At 55.5% G+C, this 16,580-nt stretch overlaps 1 protein-coding gene across 4 annotated transcripts in view; it reads left to right on the top strand.

Annotated features, from left to right (window-relative positions):
• The window catches only part of PAK3 (p21 (RAC1) activated kinase 3), a 173,265-nt gene that overhangs the window by 90,234 nt on the left and 66,451 nt on the right, over positions 1-16,580 (top strand). For 2 of the 4 annotated variants that reach the window (XM_027465354.3, XM_027465356.3), the window contains exon 1: positions 12,103-12,260. The exons of the other annotated variants lie outside the window; for them this stretch is intronic. The gene's annotated coding sequence lies outside the window, so the exon portion shown is untranslated. Of the gene's footprint in view, positions 1-12,102; positions 12,261-16,580 lie in introns of those variants that run through there. 4 annotated transcript variants of the gene reach the window in all.

The raw sequence follows: 16,580 nt of genomic DNA on the forward strand, positions 1-16,580 counted from the left end.
CGGCTGGGCTTTCCCTTCAAGCGTGCCAGGGGCCAGCACCAATTCTCATGATTGGTGACAGAAAAAACAAGAGAAATCAGACTGGAAGCTGCTAAAAGCCCCCAAGGATGTGAACTTTGTTTCCACCAGACCTTTCTGCGGTCAGGGCTCATTTGGCCCTCGTGCCGGAGCACACCTGCAGTGCTGCCTGCCCGCTGAAGGCGAGGCGGACTCAGCAGGTGCCCGGAGCCCCATCTGGCAGGCAGGGCAAGGGGGCAGCTCCAAGCTCGGGGTTGCTGCTGTGTGTTGTGTGGGTGCAGCTTGAGCTGGCTCCCTGCCGTCAGCGAGGTGAGACAGGGAGCAGTGCAGCTGCAGACTCGCACGTGCTTGGCTGGAGCCGTTCCCTCTTGCTCTGTGATCTTTATTTCGTAACGTGCAGCCTGACTGCATGTGATGCTCTGGCTGCAGACGGTGTTGTCACATTGAGGATGAATTGCCTCGGAGCCTTCGGTCCAGTTCCTGGGCTGTTTCCTACTCAGTCTAGGAAAGATGGGATTTTCAGGTGATTTCAAAGCTTAGAGCTCTGGTGAACGCATAAACCATGTTTCTCTGTTCCTCACTGCTTTCGATCCCTTCTTTTCCATTATCCCAATGCCTTTGGAAACTTCACTTTCAAAGCAATAAGCAGTCTCTCAGGCTCACTCGACTTTCCTTGTGTGAGCATCACAGTTTGGTAGGAAACGTGACATTGGTTTGAAATGGTTGGCAGGCAAGGCAGGGAAAAATACATCCGAGTTGGTAAGGGAGAGGGTGATGTCTTTTACCTTCAGAGTTTACAGATGTTTTTCCCCTTTTCATCTGCCAAACACCAGGTATCTCGGCACTGTCTGTGGCTGCAGGGTGTCTGTCTTGGCAGGGATTACCTCGGGCATGCAGCCTGGGTGAAGCTGCTGTGGGCACCTCCTGGGCGCTCTGGCTCTGCAGCTCAGTCCCTCTGTGCTCTGCCTTGGGTCAGTTTTAGCTCTCCTTTAGCTCTCCTCTGGTCAGTCAGGAACTGATTGTGTCATGGGAGACTGTGGTATTTCGTTCTGTAGCTGTTCCTCCTCTTGTGGCCTGCAGCTTTCAGGAAGAAGCTGGGTTGGACTCTTCCTTTGGTAGCTGGAAACCTCCCTTCTGCAGAGGTGACGTCCTAGTGCCTGCTCCTGGCAGCTCTGCCTGGGCAGTGGCAGCAGTGGGTTTTGGGGGGTGAGTTCTTGATCAAACACTTACCATTTGCTGAAGGCTAAGCAAGTTAAACTCAGCTTTTTGCCTGAGCAGACCGTCACCCTCTGAAAGCGATCTGTTTTATTGTGGCAGAGCTTTCCCAGCTGGTAGGTTCTGGGTGTGGAACCAACTCTTGGTTAACATTTCGTTTTCACGGCCTGCACCAGTTCGTGTCCCCCCGTAACACAAGTCATGCTTGCCTTTCCCCAGCTTCCCTGTGATGCAGAAGAGGGAGTGTGGTTGCTGCTTCCTTTTGTGAAAAGGAGCACTGGGAAGAGTCCTGGGTCTTCCTTTCTCTCCCTCTGCTGTTGCAGGCAGCCATGTCCAGTGGTGATTTCCATGAGCATTTTGGGTTTCGTGCCCCGTTGTGGGGCTGTTCCCCTCTCTCTGTAGGTGGAAGCCATCTCCTAGCTCACGGTGTAAACTGATGGGCAACCTACACCTATTGCCCACATCATCCAGGAGGAAAAGCAGGCTGCAAAGGCTGTATTTTAATTAGATCACAATTTAATTAATGTACCTGTGAATACAGCCAGGCTGCACACTGCGATTTTCTTGCTCATTCCCATTTCTCTGGGGATTTGTTACCGACCTCCCTCTCTCTGGAAGGAACGTGGGAGCCGGGAGTTCTGAGCTCTGTGTCTCGCAGTGCCATTAATTCGCTGCTGACCTTCTGCAGGTCCCCTTGGGTTTTGCTTGTAGGGCTTTAGTTTGTAGGACAGAGAAGAAAATGCTTCCCTTGCTTCTCAGCCTTTACTGGGAGCCCTAATGAACCCTTTGGAAGCACGGGGCTTTAGGCTACAGGGTGCTGCAGAAGCGTCTTGCTGTCGGGATACAATGAATAAGTAACGGCACACATGGCACAGGAGTTCCCAAACTGCGTATTGCCATGGTTTATTTTCATGATCTGTTTACTGCATGCAGTCTGTATGAGTCATACTGTATATCTTTGTAGTTTTTGTTGCTGCTGGAGAAACCCTGGGTAGGCAACGTCAATATTCTGCCTCCTAAAGCGCTCACTCAGTGGTGCCGTGATCCCAGGCGATGGGAAGCTGGCACTGCTGTGTCCTGCTGGTGCTTTGGCTGCCACTTCTCAGCCTCCAGCTCCCCCGTGGTAGCCCTGTTCCCAAAAGGATGGGCCAGTTCCAACCCAGCAGTCTGACCTCCCGTGTCATACAGACCACAGGCTTGTACCCAGAGAGAACCCAGTGCTTCCCGTAGGAGGTTATCGCAGTAGTGGTGTAGTTCTTCTTTCCAGCCGTTGTTGTGTTGCCCCCCCTGCTTTTGTTTAAAACAAATAATAATGAAAGACTCAAACGCCCACTTATTTCAGGATTTTTTGCTGCACAGGTACATATAGTGTTTGAGATGCATCTTCACCTTCCCAGTACCAAACCTCAGGCACTGAGGCTTCCTGAGTGCTCTCTGCACTATGAATTATCCAGACTTTGAATTCTCTTCTGTTATCTCTTTGCTATCTGTGTGCAGTTGGACCTCGCCCTTCTTCAAGAGCAAGCACCCCAGAGGCACTGCAGCCTGGTAGTGACATTTGGTCACTTTTATCATCAGGAGTGTGCGGATGCCTACCTGGGAGAGTTTAGGATCTAGGCCTCCAGCTTTAGGTGACTCTCTGCAGGGTGAGTATCGTTTCCTGGCTCCAAATAAAAGGTTGCTGAAGGTGAGAAAACAAACAGGAGGAGGTTACCAAATGGGGAAAGGACAGAAGGGAAAGCAGAGGTGCGCCGGGTGCTGTGATCTCAAGGAAGGTTAATGCCTGTGTCTGTACGAGAAAATAAGAAGAGCTTGCCCTACAGGGTGTTAATTGCAAGCGTAGAAGGATGAGTTTGGCGCCCTGTCAAGGACAGTCGTGGAAAGAGAACACAAATCCTAAGCCCATGTGGCTCAGCGATAAAGTGGCTCTGCTCTTTCCAGCGCCTGTGTCAAGGAGACCTTCTCCATCTGAGCATGTTTTGGGTGCGCTTTTGGACGTGTTTCATCCTCTGTGCTCCAGTCCTGAGCTCCTCATCTCCCAGCAGCCTTCGTCTGTCAGCCTTGTCAGTGAGATTGGCATGTTCCCACTGTTGCCAGCTTCTCTCATTTTGCCAGGCTTCTTTCACAAAGCCCCCACGAGTGCAATTATTGCCCTGACGAGGACAGGTGCTACAGGGCTCTCCTTCAGTGGGCTGAGCTCATTAGGCTCATGGGCTCTGCTGGTCTCCTCCCCATTTGAGGGGAGCAGAATAAGCAATGAGGCCTGCAAATGCTTTTTGACTTCTGCTCATTTAAGGAAATAGTCTGTGGTGCAAGCTGTGCAGATCTGGGATCCCTTTGCTTCTCTCTCCCCGGAAAACTGGCTAAATTATAAATACCGATGGCTGTCCTCCTGATGGCTATCATGCAACCGTGGTGATAGGCGTGAGATCACTCATGGCAGAGCCCCTCCTGGCTGTCAGCACCGTCTGCAAGGTTATCTGGGCATCCGAGTCCTGAAATCTTTGCAGCTGCAGACCTTAGAAAGTGAGGTTTCAGGGGCTCAGATGGACTTCTGAGGAAGAAACCAGTGTATATGCTGGAGGCATATATATATATTTATGCGTTTACCTCTGCTTATCCAGGTCACAGAAGCATCGTGGAAAATCGGAGCTCTCCTTTCCCTGTTAGCCTCTGGCAGGAGCCAGCGGTGCCTGCGTGCGTGGTGGCTGGAGAGCTCCACGCCCCCCCAGGTGGCTTCTTAAAGGTTAATTAAGGAGAAGGTGCCAGCAGATGGCACTCCTGAATACACAGCACTGTCTCGGGGTTTTGCAGGGCCTCCATCACTTCATTCGGGCATGTGCAGCAAAAAGTGCACTCGTGTACCGAATCCGTGCCCGTGGCTGCCAGCAGGTAGCCAGAGGTGCAGCAAGGAGCTGGCCTTTGGGCCAGCGATCTCCTTGCCTTGTTTGTTCTCCTTGCCTTGCTTGTGCAAAGCTCGGGCAGCTCGTGGGGAGCTGCTAGGAGCTGCCTGTGGGCCAGCACCCCCAGGGGAGGTGTGGGGAGAGGCCAGGTGTGGGTGGCACCCGAGCTGTGCCCCCGCAGGGCCGCAGCCCACCCAGGTGCATCTTGGTTTCATGGCTTTGGAGGCAATAGAGGGAGGAAAATTCCTACGTTACGCGAGGGCTCTGTCGCTTTGGGGGTTGCCTTTCTGAACCCCAACCAAAAGAGCTCAAAAGCTCTCAACCCCGAGGTGCTTTTTCCTGTGGTGCTGTGAGCGGCTGGGGCCGGGCCTCGTTGTGCCGGCAGTTGGGGAGAGCAGTGACATTCAGCTTCCACTAGGAGACAAAAATGGCATCACAGGCCATCTGAGGGCACGTCTGCAGCAGTGAAGGCAAGGTATGGGCGCTATTTCTGAGCCAGGAGAGCAATCTGTTCCCGGTCTGTGGGGCTTGTCAGCCCAGGAATGATTGGTGAGGCAAAAGCAAAGGCTGCAAAGCTCCTGCCCGGCTCTGGTGAGAGCAGGTGATCAGGGATTCGCTGTGCTACCAGAAGGTGACTGGCAGCCGTAGCGGGAAGCGATGCCAGTCCCTTTTGCCACAGCAGTTGTCCAGACACTGTGCTCACAGCTGTAACTCGCCGTGCGTGCTGTCCGCGCGTTGTTCGGAAGGAGCGTGGCTGCCGCGCAACACCAAGGACAGCAAAGAGGCTGCGCGGGGCATTGGGTGTGAAAATGCATTTTGCAGGTGCAGGGCTTTGAGGAGGCAGGTGGGGAAGGGACCAGACCTCCAAGGGGGGAGATCGGCCTCCTCTTCCCTCTTGCTTTGCTGCAGATGCCAGAGCTGGCAGATCAGTTCTCTCTGGGGGGTAGAGCCCACATCCCGCACGGTGACAAGTTCAGAGGAGCAGAGACTAGGTCTGCCTGTGCAAAAAAGCAGAGAGCTTTTAGCTTAGTTTGAAGCCATGCCACCCGTCACTTACCACCTTCTGTGCCTCCGGCTGCAGGCCGGGCTTGCTGTGCCTGCCTGGCGCCGGGGCAGGAGGCTGCCTGCGTGACATCCAGGTCAGGGTGGCTGGGCTCGGTGAAGGTCCTCCCTCGGGACCTTCAGCCCAAGTTAATGGCAGGTGAAACGGTCCTGCTTGGCAGTGCAGGTCTCCACCTACCAGCTGTGAGCTGCCTCACGCCCTGCTGTAAGGAGCGAGCGTGCCCTGGGGCTGCCCAGCACTGCTCGGCCCCAAGCTCTGCCCCAGGAGCTCCCCTCCAGCAGTGGCTCCTCACCTGCCACCTGCAGGGTGGCCCAGGCAGCACTTGCCAGAGGGATGGTGCTTCTCTCCCCCAATGAGGAGGGCTGGATCTGGCATTTTCTTGCCTGCTTTGCTGAGACTTTAAAGTTCAGGCATGTCCTGCCCTCCGCCGTGGGACAGCAGCTGTTCCTGCTGGGGTGAGCACCCATCACCTCCCTGAGCGGGAGCTCTCCCTGGGGCTGTGCGGGGTAATTGGCCCATTTCCCTGGTGTGAACCGGCGGCTGTGCGAGACAGCTAATGGGAAGAAGCCAGGGTAGCAACAAGATTAAAAATACATGTGAACAAACATCTTGTTTTGACTGCAAGGATGCGCTGAAGCATGAGAGCCTGGGTCCCGCAGTAAGCCAGAGGCAGGCTGGGCTGGCGTGCAGGCTGGCGGGTGCACGGTAAGCAACGCGGGAAGCAGGGAGGGCAGGAGCCTTACACCGATGTAAACAGGAGGAATGTCACGGAATCACCTATTGCATTCCTCTGCGTGCTGTCAGCTGGAGTCCCGAGTGGACACGGCATCAGGAGAGCAGGTGGGGCGCTGCCAAACCCGGTACTGGCCGCTGGCTCTGTCCCTCTGTGCCGGCAGCCTTGCTACGGGACAGTGCCTCTCACTGTAAGGCTTGTTGGTACGGAGCTCACCTGCCACCGAGAGCAGGGAGATGGGTCCCGAGTGTGGTGACCCCATCCTGACGGGCCCCCGTTGTTCAGTTAGGCGAGGCGAGGCTGTCAGGGAAGGTGGCGCAGAGGCAGAGCAGGTGCTCCAGTGAAGCATGCTGCTTTCTGCTTTGTGCAACAACACAGTGCAGGCATTTAATTGTAATTTCTATTTTAGGGGTGATTGTTCTTGGCTGGATCGGGTCCCTGTAACTCTTCACAAAGTGATGTTCAGTTAGTTGAAGGCTGTCAACACACCCCAGTCATTTTTCTCTCATGCAGTGAAGGGTTTTTGGGGAGGGAGGTTTATGACATATCCGTGCAGAACCTGGCAGGGGAGCTTCTCAGCTACCTGCTCGGGTACTTCCTTGACAGGGGAGGCAGTCCTGGTACAGGGGCTGCACACACAGCCTGCAGGGATGGATGCCTGCTGCGAGACTTCTTCAGGGAGCAATCCACTTGCTCACGGAAGATGGCTTCTCCGTTTGTGCTGGGGTCGCCACACACCACAGATCCCTCGGGGTTTCTTGTGTAGCAGAAGGCAGAAATACCTCACGGAGGATGCGAGGTCGGGGAGCCCGTGCAGGTTTGTAGCCGTGAGCTCTGTGAGAGCACCCAGCCTCTGTCACCCTGCTGGCATTCCCTGACCCTCCTGGAGCATCTCGACCACCGGGGTGTCACCGGCCGGGGGGGCGAAAGGGGACCCTGGGCCAGCACAGCACGGCTCGAAAGCCTCACCCGGTCCCTGTCCCCAGGGGCAGAGATGTCCCCCACTTATCTTGGAAGTCCGACCCTCCAGTGCCATGCTGCCTATTAGCAATTCCAATAAAAATAATAATTGGATTCATGCCATTGAGTTTAACATTTTAATGTCAGCTGGGGATTTCTTCCTGATCCCAGCTTCTGCTTAGGTGACACCTTTAAGCAGCAGATTAATAAGCCTGGCTGTGTTCCCTGAGCATCCCACTTCCCCAGCCAGAGACAGGGGCTGAGGTGTGGGCTTCCTGCGCTGCCGGGCTCTGTGAACCTGAGTGATGCTGCTCAAAAAGTCTTGTTCACGATTCTGGAAATATCATTGCTTTTTATATTTGGTGTCAGTCTGAACTGGATGGAGAACAAAACTGCTAAATTTGCCCTAACTTACATGTTCTCTCATCCTGTAGGTTCAAGCTAAAGTTACATGTGCTTGAGACTAATGAAGATGGTCCCTGAAGGCTCTCAAATCCAAAGCAGGTCTCACCCCCTCCCTGTGCTTTATCTTGGCTCTAGGCTCTCCTGAGCACACCTTTTGCTGAACGTACCGCTCGTTAATCTGGGGCTTCACAATTCTTCCACTCTTGAGATAAGACTTGTCAACCCTGGGATGTTTTGTAGTTGGCAAGGCATTATTTCTAGGAGAAAAGCCCGACTTTATTTTGCTAGAAAACTCATGCTCCTCTTCGAACTTGTCATAAGAAATTTCCTCTGGGCTGGTGGCTTTCTGTCTTCAAGCCAATGCTTGGTCCTGCTATGCCATATCGAAGCAGACCTTGACTTGTTCGGTGCCTTGAAAGATAAATCTATGGAATAAACTTCTCCATGGTGTCTGTACCTGCACGGGTGCTTGGCTGGGCTGCCAGCCTTTGGGTTATGGAGTTCTCCTTGTGGCCAAGCACAAGCGTAGGTTTGGGGACAAATTGTAGCACAGTACCTCTTGGTGTGAACAGGTCTCTCAGCACTCACATCTTACTGGCTGTGCCCGTGGGGAGCCGCAGGCTGTGCTGTGTTGCAGGGGAAAAAAGCAAGGAGGATGCTGGAAGGGCTCACAGACAGCGATGAGAAGGGTGAAAGGGTTCTCTCCCCTAAAAAAGTAACCACACTGAGGGCATGTTGGAGGCAAGGCTGATTCAGGCTCTGGTAACTCCTCTCTGTACACGTCGGTTTGTGTCTGGCATGTTTTGCGTTTACTATCATTATGTGGTGATCTCATAAAGCTCAAAGTCCTTTTTCTGGTTCCTGACAAATTGTTTGTATCACCCAGGTAGTGTCAGCCCTGCTGCTCTAGCTGGTGTTAGGTAAACCAAAGATAAGAGATGCTCCTTAGATAGTGGAGTTGATGTCTGTCTGCTATAGCCTGGAGCCGTCGGTTCTTTAGCTCAATGGCAAATACTTGGCCTGGTCAGCAGTTGGAGAGGTTCCCACACGTTAACATTGCAGGTCACAACCCCAGCACGCTCAGGAAAGGTATTTTCGAAGTCAAGACACACATTCTCCAGCATGCTTGATCTCATTTTGAGGCTTCAGCCTAACGTCCTGCTGTGGAAGTGCTTTAAGACCACAGACAGCCCTTGTCTCCAGACTTCCAGCTGCTGGAAGGACGCTGCCCTGAGCAGGCACGGCTGTGACATGTAGCTGTCATGGGGTGTTCTCCAGGCAATCAAGTCTTTGTTCGTGGAGTGGGAACCACGTAAGGACCTTGCTTATCTCTAGCCCTTCTGGACTGATGCAGTCTGGATGCCTGTGGTACCTTCGCACTGCACCGTGTCAGTAACCTGGCATCTCCGGTACTCACAGGCTGCCACCCAGCGCCCTGTGCTCGCCATCCGTAGGGACTTTGTTCAAATCCACCCGTGGTGGAGCTCCACTGACATCAGTGGGCTTGTCACAGCTGTGAAACAAGAGCTCCCTGAGATTATTAGGTATGTGCCACTCCTGTTCCCGTTCTGTGGTACAGTTACGGGACAAAAAAATGAAAAGGGAAATGGAGTTGTTGGCCTTGGCCCTGATTGTCCTCAGTGTTAATCAGCAATAACTCCACTGATGGTGTGAGAGCAAAACATGGGTGAATACGCCCAGAACCAGGCCTGTCTGTGCTCTTCGACTGGAGGTCTGAGCAAATAGGGATGTCTTATTTGGAGCTAAGGAAGATTGATAAGTGCAGAATAATCTATATATGGAACCACTGTAACCACATCACCAGCAATAACTCTGTATTGCGCTCCTAGGAAGATTAATCTTATTCCTCAGCAGGAACTGATCTCGTATGAGATTAATTCGCAGATTCACAACAGTTGTGGGGAAAGTGGATCTTTGAGAGAGAGCTGAATGAGCAGGAGAAACCACACAGAAGAGAAACCAGATCCTGATTTCCGGGGACAGGAGAAGGAACCAGCAAAATGAAAGCAGCCTCGGTGGTCCCACCTGCTTTGAAGGAATCATTCAGACCCTCCCACATGGAGATGCTGTGGCACTGTAGCTGAGGGTCTGGGATATCTTCAGGGTGCAAATCAGTCTGGCTACAGGCCGGCCAGAGGTAAGTCAGCACAGGCTTGGAGACTGTGGCTGGATTGCCATGGGATGATGCCTGAGCTGCAAGAATGGTTTGCATATACAAACAATTTTTTTGCTTGGATTATATTTGCTTGGATACAAGCTTGTGGCCTCAGGGAAATTTGGGGCTCACGGGGATGCTCCCCAGACCCAAGGCCCCGCAGCTGGTGCTCTGGGTGGCTGTAGCATTGGTGGCTGTCACCACCACGTGGCGGTGTCCTCATCTTAAAGAGCCTCTGGGGTCTCACGGGGGACTTGGGAAGCTTCTCTGTTTCAAAGTGGTTCTGCTGATCTTGCCCTGAGATCATTTTCTCTGTGGGATTTTGCACGATGAGGCTGACCAGAGCCAGTGGTGCTGGTGCGTGTCCCAGGCAGGCGCCATGCTGTGGGGTTGCGGTCACTGGGAAGGACAGGGCCCCGTGGGCTGCTGCGCATCTGGAGGTGGGCAACTTCTTTTTCTGCCTGACTGAAATTCTTGGGAAAATGTAGGGAGATGGGGATTTACGGTATCCTTAATCATTAGCGGGTTTGTTGATGTTGCTGGCCTTTGGACCAGGCCCTTGTTGTGTGCCCAAAGCTTTGTGGGGTCTCCGTGCCAAGGCTGTGATACCTTGAGGAGCGAGGCCAAAATCCCCGTTCTCAGAAATGAGAGCAGCGTCACACCTGCCTTTAGGAAGTCACCTCCACGTGTGGTGATCTGGGATGCTGCGATGCCATGGTCACTCACAGATCATGTATCAGCCTCTGGTGGGCCTCGTACGCAGGTCATCTCTGCTTGTGTTAAGAGGAACATTGTGATGTTCCCCGTGGAGGAGGACGGCGGGTGTTTGACTGCAAACCAGGCAGGACTGGGCTTCACAGCTTATCCTGGAACCCCCCGACCCCTGCCCCTGGTTCTGCCACAAGCCGCCTTCAGGTAGGGCTGTTAGTCCTGCTGTGCCTGTCGGAGGGTGATTTAAATTGCAGTTTCCAAAAAAAACCAAACCAGCACAACAGCTGGGAGTGACAGTGGGGATCTGTGGGAGGCAGCGCTGCGGTGCTCCCTGCCTCGGCTTCCCCTCTGCCCAAACTGGAGGAGCAGCGCTGCTGGGCTGCCCGGCCTCTCATCAGAAACGTCGCTAATTACAGCTCGGGCAGTGTTTCGGAGTACAGCCGTGAGCGGTATCGGCGCTTATTGTTTCCCTGTTGCGAAACCCTGACCCAGCACGGGGATCTCCTCGCAGTCATTCCCATCCCTTTCCGAGAAGCGTGATTTGTGAGCCCGGCACCTAACGTTGTCCCGAGAGGTTTTTGTTACCTGCCATCAGCTCTGCCTCTGTCGTAGCTTTGAATTTTATCTCACACGGCCCCACAGAAGGAGAGCAGCACGTGCGGTTTTACTGGTTCCTGGAGGTGGGTTGTATCCCGCTAGATTGTTTATAAGTTGTGGAAATTCAACAATATTTTAATGAGGTGTAGCCGTGGCATTATGAAATGTATCTATTAAACGCAGTCCTTAGTTGTTGATTGGTATCTAATTGGCATATATTAATATTCTTATTGCATCTCAGTGAAATCCACAGCTGAAGCATTAATTTTGAGTAGGAAAAATATGATTTGAGGTAAAAATATAAACTAAAAGCACAGCTGCTCTTAATAGGAAGGCTTTATTAATAAACTCTTACCCTGACTTCAGCAAATGTTTACAGTACATATTTTTAAACCAGACGAAGATGACATAAAGGAAACATTCTGTCAATTGTTTGCTGTAAGACTGATAGTTATCTACAGATAGCGGCGGTACGATTAATAGCTATCCACAGAGGTATTTCCCATCTCCTCTTCATCCTTTTACAGGAAAGCCTATTTCACAAGTGATTCCTCAAAGTGAGAGCGGGCAGTTGCCTCTGCGGGTTGGTGGCTGGGTCTGCAGTCTGGCAGCCGAGCTTCCCCGCGCTGCGGCCACGATCTGCGAAGGTTTTGGGCAGCCCCAGCGCCCGGTGCCTGCAGCCAGCGGTGGGTGCCCTGTGAGTTCACTGAGAATGGGCTGAAAACCACCGGCAGGACGAGGGGAAGGATGTTTAACGAGGACACCCGGCTCACTCAGCTCCTTGCCCAGCGGGGCTGCTGGGCTCCGGCATTGCCCCGTGGGCCCCTCACCTCTCCGGCTCCCTCGGAAGCGTTCGTGGTCCCTGCAGCCCTCCGCTGGAGGGGCTCCTTCTCGTGACAGCCTCGTGCCGTGGCTATCGGGAGCTGCTGTCGGGAGCTGCCACCAGCCAGGTTGTCACGACAACCGGGCGCCTTCGCAGCCGCTGGGAGAGGTCTGAGCCTCAGGCGAGGAACCAGCCCCGGCTCCCCGCAGATGCTCACCCGCAGCCAGTGGCTGGGGAGCCGTGCCAGCACGGGCCCGGCGGGGCCCCGAACGTAACCGCGGGCTGCCAGCCGCCCTCCCCGGCCCCTGTGCCGGGTGTCCCGCGGGGCGCCCCCGCTCCCCCCCCCCCCCCCCGGCCGCTCCCCGCCCCGCCCCGCCGCGGGCCCGCCGCAGCCGCGCGGGGGCAGCCAATGGGCGCGGCGGGCGGCGGGTGACGCCAGGGGCTGGGGGGGCGGCGATTGGCGGCCGGCGGGCGGCGGCGGCGGCGCGCGGGGCCGGGCCGGGCGCGCGGCAGATGGGCTGCGGCGGGAGGGGACGGGAGGGGAGGGGGCGGCGGGGCCGGGCGGAGCAGGGGCAGCGGCACCGGCACCAGTACCGCCAGTACCGCCAGTAGCACCGCTACCAGCAGCGCCAGCAGCATGACGGCGGTGGCAGCAGGTAACGGCGGCACCCCGCGGGGCGGGCCGGGCCGGGCCGGTGACACCTGTGCTGGGGCGGGGGCTGCGCTGAAATCATTGATTTTTATCATTATTATTATTATTATTTTCCCCTTTTTTATTATTATGACGATGATTTTTATTTTATTATTATTTTTTTTTATCCGCCGTCCTCCCGCTGCGCTCGCCCTGGGAGGAGGCTGCGGAGCGATCGCTGGAGGCCTCCCGGGTGTGCCCCCCCCCCCCGTGCTGTGTGTGCCCCCCCCGGCTGGGGCTGGGCTGGGGGCTGGGGGCTGGGGGCTGCAGCCGCTGCCCTGCGGCTCCCCGCCCGCCCCAGGGACAGGCTGCGGCCCGGCAGGACGAGGCCAGAGCCCCCCCTTCCTCCTCCTCCTCCTCCTCCCACCCCCGTGCCCACCCCCCACCTTCTCCCGGGGCCGGGGACAGCCCCTCAGGGGCCGCGAAGGAGGGGAGCGGGGAGCGGAGGCCTCCCAGCGGCTCGGCCCCAGCCTGGCAGCGGGGGAGCCTCCAAGGGATTTGGGCAGCGGGTGCCTGGTGGGGAGCCACAAGCAGGAATTTGGGGTGGCCGTGGCTGCAGGATGGGGTTACGGCTGCTGGAGCCCAGTGAGCCGGGACATGGGCTGTGCATGGAGCCTGCCATGAGGCCATGTGAAGGAGTGGGATGGGGTGGGATGGGACGGGATGCTCACGGCCTCCCCGGGCACAGGACCGGGCAGAGGAGGTGCAGCGGGTGCTGGCTGCACGGCTGTGGCTCTGCGCCCCAACCCACGCGCACGGTGTGTCTTCCCCAAGTGGCTCCGGATAACTCAAAGTGAGTCTGAGGAGCTGCTGCGAGCCCTGAGCTCCCATTACAGGATTAAGTTTCCCGGCTCATAGGCCACCGCTCGCAGCAACAGCCCAGGACGCAGCTGCGGGAGGCATTGCCTGGGGCAAGCTGCTCCGGCTGTCCTGGGCACCACGCTCCCCTCGGGGCTGCAGCACGGCCTCGTAGTGCGGCTGGCACAGGCTTCGTGCCCTCGGCACCAGCAAGCCCCGTGAGGCCGGGTGAAATCCCGGTCCCACTGAGGCTGGTGAGCGTTCTGCTGTTGGCTGTAGTGGAGGACTTCATCTCGCACAGCCTAGAAAAAACTTGGCACGAGGTCATCTTCCTCTACCCCCAATATTTCTTGGTGAGGCGCAGGTGAGAGCGGTTCGGCCCTGTAGGGTGCTGCCCACCCCAGCTGGTTCCTGGCCTGCCTGCTTGGTGGTGGTCCTATTGCAGGTGCTGTTTCCTCTGCCTAGAAGCTTCCTCTTTTTCCTTCAGTGGTTTAGTGGTGACTCTGGATCCAGGTGTTCCTGGAGCTGATGGTGAGCTGGGGTCAAACTCCTCCTGGAGGCTGGAGGCCTCTCAGATCTGCCTTCGGCTCCTTTGTTTCAGCTACAGCTGCACAGAGCTCCCTGTGGGGGATGTGTTGCCAGATTTGCCTTCCAGTCCTGCTCTGAGTGGGCTCCCTGTGACTTTGGGACGTTAACAAGGCTTTCGGTCTGTGCCTACCTGCTTTGAGCACTAATTTCTGCTCCTTGCTGTGCTACACAGCGGGCATCCTCGGGCCTGGGCAGGTGGAGATGCTTGTCTCAGACCCGCTGTCATTGGTGTGTCTCCTGCTCCTGGGGCTAATTGTGTGTTGGAAAAAATACGAGCAACATAAGGACGTGTGTGTGGCTCGTTAGTGCTTTGTCTCAGTGCTTTGAGTTTTGGAGATCTTTTCCAGGTGCGATCAATGACAGGGTGAACGTCAGCAGCTGCAGCTGCGTGCAGCTGGCAGCAAAGTGGGGTGTGCTCTGCTGGGGGCAGCAAAGGCACCCCCAGGTGGCACGGTGCCTCGGGCAGGGAAAGTTCGCTCTGGCAGAACCCCCAGCCTGAGCTGGCCTTGGGGCTGTCCTGAGGCAGGGAATGGGCTGCAAGGTGGCAGCGTGGAACGTGCCAGGTGGTTCCCCGTGCCATGGGGGGGCTGCACGGCATCCATGTGGTCAGTCCCACCAGCCGGGGTCTCGGTGGGGAGCTCTCACGTCCGCAGCTAGCAGAGCTCCCGGCCGCAGGAGGCCCTGGGTGGCGAGGAGCTGCCACCAGCGGGTTTGCTGTGCTGTGATGACCTGTGGTGATGGCTGTGCCTGCAAGAGTCAGATGGCATCGTTATATGTTCAATTAACTCATTTCCTGATGTTTTTTATCGTCAGTTGTCTACCTAGGGACGTGTTGACAGACACAACTGATTCTTGCCGGATCCAGAGCAAAGTGCTGCTCTGCCCCGCGTGGCAGAGCTGGTGCAGGACACTGCCCTGTAGCCCTGCCTAAGGTTTGGGATGAGGGGAAATGGCAAAGCTAAGGTTGGATACACCTCCTCTGCCCCAGTTTTGTGTGCATTTTCCTCGCCAGCAGAAGCAAATGAAGGCAATTTGGATCCCGTGATATCTTCCCCTCTGTGTTCTGGATGTTTTGGGGGAAGTTGAAGTGCTTCTTTGTAATCCCAAGAGCAAAAATGTGCTTTCTCAGAGACAGGGAAGCAAAGCCCTCGACTTCAGCAAGGGATACCATGTGCATGTGCTGGTGATAGGCGTGCGTTGATCCGGCTCGCTGCAGGTGCGCTTTGCCCTCCTGTGAGGCACCGCATCGCAGCGTCCCTTCTGCCCGGCCGTGGATACCCCGTGATGAATCCACCATTTCAACACCGAAGTCCCGCACAGGCTCCAGCATGGACGTTCTCATTTTCCTTCTAATCCAAGGTGCTGAAAATGTTCTGGCATCTCCGCGGGCTCGCTGTTGCTTCGCAGCGTGCATGGCTGGCTGCACGTGGTGCGGGCACGGAAACACCTCCTCTGGCCCTCACATCCCCTGGCAGCCCTGGTGCAGGGACAGCAGCTGCGTGCCCCTGCTCCCCATCCCCTGCCAGCAGGCAGAAATCAGTGCCTGCGCTTTAGTTAGGAAGGGCACTGCAAAGTACTTCTCTCGAGGGGTGTGAAAGGCCTCGTGTTTTCCTTGCTCTGCCTCCTCCTCCTCTATTCCCTCTTGTGAGGGAGAAAATCCTCTAGATGAGCCATTTCCCAGCGCTTCCCTGCGGAGGGTTTTGCTTCGTCCTGCAGTGCCCAGATGCCAGCTCGCGTTTATCAGGTGCGCCCAGCCCCTCCCCAGACGCCACGTGGGGCTGCTGATGTGCAGTAAGGATGGGAGGGAGCAATGGAAGTCGCACAGCTGAAATCCCAGGTACTTGCTAACGTTGGTTTTGATGTCTCCTACCATCACGGGCAAGAGATTATGGACCTGGATCTGGGATGCACTTGTAGTGTCACCAGAAAAGCTGTCAAATGTGTGCTTGCAGAAATGGAGGCTTGGAAAGTGCCTTTAATTGTGATTCCGCTCTGCTCAACACAGATTGTCATGCTTTGAGCTCAGGTTTGTTTGTATCAGGGACAGACACCGATACCACAGCTCCTGTTGGGGCATGAATATTTCAACAACTGAAATGATGCCTGCCTGCTCCAGAAAAGAGCTGCTTACACCCTCGTTTGATCTTTTTAGTCAGCCTAGCCAGCTCAGGTTGGCATCCCGGTTATTTATTTTCTCCAGATATGGTCTCTGTTGGCCATGCTGTGCTGTTGCTCTCCCCTTTTCGTTGCAGAGGCTCTGGGAACTCAAGTTGGGAAGAGGTGAGATTTCTAGCAAGAAAAAAAAGACTACAGCAGCCAGAATTTGCTTCCTGTTTAGCTTATTGCTGAGAAAGCACCTGGCTTGCATTTTGTAGTGTGTGTGAAACAATGAGGTGGGCTACAATTTGAAAGTCTCTGGAGTAGCAATCCGAGGGAAGAGTCCTTCTGTTTCTGCCCCACATCCCGCCCCACACCACTCTGTGCTCTGTCAGTCTCCCTCCCTCCTGCACTACGGGAACGCAGGGTCTTCCTCATCAGTGACACCAATGACAAATGTCTCCAAAGCATCTCATTAGGGATCACTTCCTTCCTGCAACCATGATCCATAATGCTGGCAGCAGCTTTTGAGCAGCTCGCTCCTCGCAGTGTGCCCCGTCCTCTCCTCTGGTGCGCAGAGCACTGCGGGTGGCCGGGGTCGGTGCCGGGCTCCTTCCCGTGCTGAGGGGGAGCAGTAGGAGCTGGGGGCTGAGGTGGTTTCCCGTTCCGAGTCTCGGTGTGGCATTTCTCTCTTTAGTCCCGTAGTGATGTGCGAGGTTAGTTACCCGTACCTCGAGTATTTTTGTTACTTCATGCTGTTGGTGTTGTTTTCCGTCAGCGTGCAGGGTGCTCTCCCCATGAG

This window comes from Anas platyrhynchos, chromosome 10 (assembly GCF_047663525.1).
Source record: "Anas platyrhynchos isolate ZD024472 breed Pekin duck chromosome 10, IASCAAS_PekinDuck_T2T, whole genome shotgun sequence".
Taxonomy (NCBI): Eukaryota; Metazoa; Chordata; class Aves; order Anseriformes; family Anatidae; genus Anas; species Anas platyrhynchos.